Source organism: Cnephaeus nilssonii (genome assembly GCF_951640355.1).
Source record: "Cnephaeus nilssonii genome assembly, chromosome: 7".
Taxonomy (NCBI): domain Eukaryota; kingdom Metazoa; phylum Chordata; class Mammalia; order Chiroptera; family Vespertilionidae; genus Cnephaeus; species Cnephaeus nilssonii.
In genome coordinates this window covers 72,067,685-72,073,684 of record NC_137078.1, presented here as the reverse complement: position 1 = coordinate 72,073,684, position 6,000 = coordinate 72,067,685, and positions in this window count along the sequence as shown.

The following is a 6,000-nucleotide window of genomic DNA, read 5'->3' as shown; positions in this document are numbered from 1 at the left end:
GCTACCCCAAGGTCACTAGTTCGATGTTGAACTCTGTCACATCCTTTAGAACACAAACGTCACCTCCACAGAGACGTCATCCCTGACCATCAACCCTTCCCCCGCGGGATCCTCTCCTCATCGTGTGCCTATGGAAGTAAGGAACCCCGTTGTCTTCCCCACTGGGGTGGAGGCTCCACGTGGGAGGAGCCTGCCACCATCTTGTGCATCCTGGCATTCTCAGTACCGACCACGATGCCCAGGCCGTCCCAGGAAGCCTTTGTGAAATGAATTCTTTGTTCGACATTTAACACACTTTCCTTGAATACCTGTTCTAGACGTGGGGAGAAAGCTCCCACCGAGCTTACATCCTAATGAGGGAAGGAGGGAAGGAAAAAACACGCAAACATAACATGTCAGGTGGTGGTGATTGTTGCTATGGAGAAAAACAGAGCAGGCTGAGGGGCAGATGCCATTCCTCGGAGGGTCGTTAGGGGAGGGCCTCCGCTCATGTTGGATCGGGGACCTGGAGGAAGTGAGGCAATGAGTGGGGCTGGGAGCAAGTGTTCCAGGCAGAGAGAACAGCGTGAGCAAACGTGTGGCAGGTGAGTGAAACGCTAGGAGGAACTGTACCCCTGCACCGAGGCCGGGAGGGGGTAACGGCAAGGCCAGTACACGCTGGAGAGGCGGTGGGGGAGGGGCAACAGGAACCTGGGAAGGAGGACAGCGTCAGCGTCCTTCCGCTGGGTACCTCTGGCAGGACCTGGCCACGTCTTTCCTTCTCCTTCCCAGCATCCCCGGCCCCGGGCTCGGGATGTAGTAGGTGCTTTCTAGCTAGAGCTAAACCTGGTTCAAGAAAATGCCTGAAGCCATTTTGCTATGACAGGTTGGCTCAGGACAGGCAGGAGATGTTAAAAAACACACTTGATTTTATTTTTCATTTTAATTTTTAATGTAATTTTTATTGATTTCAGAGAGGAAGGGAGAGGGAGAGAGGGAGAGAGAGAGAAACATCAATGATGAGAAAGGCTCCTGGATCGGCTGCCTCCAACACGCACCCCCACTGGGGATCGAGCCCACAACCTGGGCATGTGCCCGGACGGGGAATCGAACCGTGACCTTCTGGTTAATAGGTCGACACTCAACCCCTGAGCCACACCAGCCGGGCAACACATTTGATTTTAAACGTAAACCCACTACCTTCTTCCTTAGCACCTCTTTGTTTGCTGGCTCTGCTATGCTAATAACATCAGGAATAAGAACTTTTTTCAATTTACCAAATGTTTCCCCAATTGCTATCTCCGCGGAGCCTCTGAACAGCCTTCAAAGCAGCGACGCTCCATTGTCCAGAGGCTGTGGGCCTGGGGCGGGCCAGCACTACCCACAGCCCAGCAGGCTCCCTATCAGTTCCTGCTCTTCATCTTCCCACCTGCCTCTGACCTAACCCTCTCCTTTCACTAACACGGAGAGGGACGTCCCCTGCCCCAAGCCCACCAGCCAGCCTCTCAGCCGGGTTGAAGCCAGGTTTCCGGGTGCTGGATTTCGCATTCTCCCCCACGGAGGCCCCATCCCCTTGGGGGAACGTCTGCTAAAACCAGGCTGACCAGCGGGGCCCAGGCCGCCCTGGGCAGAGCAGCCCAAGGTTTGACCAGAGTTGTCTCCGTGGAAATTCCAGGGTCCAGGGTGCTGCGGACTGGAGGGGGATGGGCTGCGTGCTCAGTGTCCATTTCAATAGCCCCCAGGGGCCCCCACCCTCCCAGCAGCCATGAGGAATACTGACCTGCAGCTGCTACCCCCAGAGGAGACAGACGGGATCCTCTGGCCTCCTTGGCAGGCACCACTTCCGGGGTGAGCCTATGGGCTTGACGCCCCTTTAACGGAGACCTTCTGCAGGCCTGGCCCCTGCCAACCTGACCCCAGAGCCCAGGATTTGTGCCCCCCCCCCCCACGCCCTCCGTTTCAGGCAGCTGAGAGAAGGCGTGGCCTAAGCTTAGGATTCACCTCTCCTCCTTCTCTCCCACCTCACCCGCCTGCCTCTTCACATTCTGGTCACTGTTATTCATTCACTTCTGTTGCTGGGGACGGGAGGGCCACCGGTGAGTGACCGTCATCCCCGGGCCAGGAGGAGCTCGGTGTTGTGTTGTGGGGGAAACGCACACATAACCACACCCATGCCGTGTGGCCCACAGCAGCCCGCTGCGGCCAGGGCGGCACAGGGGCACCGGTGGGTGGACGCCTGGCCCAGGCTGGTAGCTCAGAGAGGACCGCCTGCCCAGGAGGATTTTAGAAGAATCAGGAGGAGTCTGTTACAGGAAGAGGCTTTTGTGCAGAGGGTTTCACAACAGTGTGAGCGCCACGGGGTAAGGAATTTTGTTTTATTACCCCAGTGCCTAGAATAGTGTTCGATACATAGTAGATGCTCAATAAACATAGCTTAAAAGAAAGAGAGACAGCAAAGGAAGGAGGAGGGAGAGAAGGAGGGAGGGAGGGAGTGGGGGGCGGGGAGGAGAGAGGGTGGGGAAGAGAGAGATATCTCAAGAGAGAATGAATGGGTCTGGGTTGGATGTGTGAAGTCCCTGGTGCATTCTGGGAAAGGGAAAGTTCAGTAGTTCTAGGTGCCAGCAGCTTAGGGGGGTGGGGCTGGGGGCAGTGGCCTTATCCTATCCTGTTACTGGTGGGGTCCGTTTCTTATACCCCCGGGGCCCAGGGCTACTGTGAGGATCGGGACCCTGTTTCCTCTTACGGTCCCTATAGCTCCCCACGCCTCGCCGCCGCTGGATGTTAACATGCACACAGGTATTAAACTGGTGCTGGAGACGCACAGATGACTCAGAATTAGTTCCTCCCCCCTCCCCCCAGTCTGGCGGGTTGAGACAGACAGTAAACAAGTGGCTACAACAATAGGCAGAATGAACTCGGAGCTACCATGTAGCTTCCAACAAAATGAGACCAAGCAGAGGGACAGTGGGATGGCTATTGGTCTAGAAGTGAAAAGCAGGGAGGGAAAGGGGTGTTCCTGGGGCTGCGGAGGAGATGCCCTGGGGGGGATGTCAGCCTACAGGAATGGAATGGTAAAGAAGGGGGTTGAGCCTGGCTGGTGTGGCTCAGTGGTTGAGCACCGACCTATGAACCAGGAGGTCACGGTTCAATTCCTGGTCAGGACGCATGCCCAGGCGGCAGGAGGCAGCCGATCAGTGATTTTCTTTCATCATTGATGCTTCCATCTCGCTCTCCCTCCCCCTTCCTCTCTGAAATCACTAAAAATATTTAAAAAAAAATAAAGGAAAAATAGAAAAGAAAGGGGTTGAGGTGGGAGGCATTCCAAGGGGAGAAACCAGGCCCAAGGCTGTGGTCCAGGGAGGTGGGGGCCGGGGGCAGAGTGGGGGAAGGTAGGGTGGAGGTTTGAATACGGTGCCTGGCGTTTGGGCTTGCTTCTTATGTGACTGCACTTTGGGTCCCAGTGCCAGCGGCTGCACCCATCAGCTCCCTTCTCTCCAGCAGCTGAGGCTCCCTGGTCTCCCTCTCGGCCAGGGCCCTCCCACTGTCTGTTAGCTCCACCGGGAACCTACTGACCTGGGGCCTCAGCAAAGGGACAGAGTGCCTGGCACAGGTTCCCCAAAAGTCATCCCTCTCTTCCTGCCACACAAGCTCTGGAAGGAGGTGTTGGTCCCTTTTTCCCCAGGTGGGGTGGGGAAAGAAAACTATAGAAGGGAAATCAGCATCAGAGAACATTAGAGTCTCAAGAGATAGTCAAGATCTCTTACCCTGACTCCCTCCCTTCCCCATTTGACAGATGAGGAAAATGATGCACAGATATGCCTGACATGGACAGGGCATGGCCAATTGGGTGGTGTCCACGATTAGAAAGGCCAGAGAAGGGCCCTGTTTTCCTTTAGCCAGGACCTAGCCAATACTACTTTGTGGGCCTTGCAGACCCAAGATGAGTCAGGCTTCTTGTGAGTCAAGTCTGTTGACAAGCATCCCTGGCCATTCCTAGCCCATCAAAAATAGAAGTCCAGGGGAAAGGTTTGAGCAGGCCAATTTAATTAGCGTGGGCTCTAAGGCACCTTAAGTTAGTCCTATTAAATTAAACTGCCTCGGGGAAAAAATAACTGTAATTATTTCCTTCTCTCCCCTATCCTTGTATTTCACTTCCCTCCCGAACTCCAGGCCTCGCCCATTCACAAAACCACCTTTAAACTAGGGGCTAAGCACAGTCAACCATAGGCTAAGGTTCAGCGTTTCCCTTTTTCTGTCCTCTCCTCCTGAGAGCTCCAGGTTCGGCAGAGAACAGAGTGCCTCCAGAGGCGTCCCTAGGGCTTGGCTGTATTCTAATTTAGGGAGGCTGTTCCATTGAGTAGAACATTATTCCAAAAATGCACCCAGCGTCTCCTTCTTGAACCAATGCAGATCAGTTTGCTGCGGGGCATTTCTTTTAAAAGCCCCTTTTCTCCCTTCTACAGATCAAAATAAGCAAACTTTAATGGTAGGGAATTATTCTTTATTTTGTTGAAATCTACTTCTGAGTTTTTCCACTCCAAACGTGTTTTCCCCAGGACACTGACCTATCCTTTAATTGTTTGGAGCTAGGCATGTTAGGGGGAGGGGCGTTACTTGTTTATTGGAACAGCGCAGTTAAAAAAAAAAAAATCAACCTAGGCTAACAGTTTCAAGGCTCCCCTAAAGATGTATCCAAACAGGCAGCCAATCAGCGCTTACACAGCTTTTTCTGCTTGACTCTTTTAAAGAGACAGTGCCGACAGTGTTTTATCACATTTAAAGAGAACCGCGCTCTAAAAAACATTCTGAAAATGGGGGAGTCCTCCCTATTGCGCTGGTTTTTGGTCTTAAGAGTCTCTAATGGGGGACCTACTGTGTCCTCGGGGTTCTCGGCCTGGGTAAAAAGGAGTCGGCAGCAAATAGCTGGGTCACTCTGCCAGCCTCCCCTCAATTTCCCATTGTACACCTGGGTCACTGACAATGGAAGCTTCCCTTCCCCCCACGCCTGACTCTCGTCGCCCACTCCCCAATTTAGCTCCGTTTATTTGAAGTTCGCAGATTTCTGTGGCGCGCATTCCGCGTCGCTGGGCGCCCAGGAGACGCCCCCCTGCCCGGGAATGCGACTGTCTCCCCAAGGCCAGGGGCTAACTTGCCCGTGCGGGCCGATCTTAGAAATTAGGGGGCAATCACTCTCCCTTATCTTAGCCCAAGCCCCCGTTCCTCCCCCAAGCTCCCCAAAGCAAGCCAAGGGCCATTCCCCCGCGGCTCCGCTTTGGGGCTTTCCAAAGTATTTTAATGATCTAGTAAAGGAGAAGCCGCGCGCCCCGGCGCCGGCTCCCGCCGCCCAGCTCGCAGCGTGGAGCCCGGGCCGGGCGCTCGGAAACCAGACTGGGCGAGAGGGTGGCCGGGGGCGGGGCTGCCGGGGCGGGGGTGGGGGCGCGGATTGTAGTCTAGAGGTGGCCGGGGTCGGAGCCCAGGGGAAGCCGGGCGCAGGGGAGGGGGCGGTAAAGGGAGGGCTGCCGCGGGCCCAGCTCGGGGAGGTGAGGGGCAGATAAGAGACGTGGCGCGGGGGGGAGCCGAGCAGAGGGGTCCGCGCCCCCTCCCCTCCGCCGCTGCCGCAAACCCGCTCCCGCCCCCAGTGGTCCACGCCGCGGAGAGCGCTGGCCAAACCCCCTCCTCGCTGGGGTCGGCAGACCAGGGCGCCCCCATCTTGACTCGGGTCCCCTCCCCACATCTACAGAAAAGGGAGGCTCGCGCCCCCCGTCCGCCCGCGGGAGCAGGGGCAGCGGCTCCTCGGCGGCGGCCGCAGCGGGGACTGCCGCGGCTGGGCGCTGACAGGGCGTCCCCCCGGCCGCCCCGGGCCCGCCCCCACGCGCCGATTGGCCGGCGCGGCTATCAATCGCGGGACGTTGACGCCCGCCCGCTCCCTCGCCGGGGTAGCCACGTTCGGTTGAGCTCCAAGTAGACCAGCGGCAGCGGCGGCAGCAGCGGTGCCGGAGGCGCAGAGGGCGGCGCAGGCGG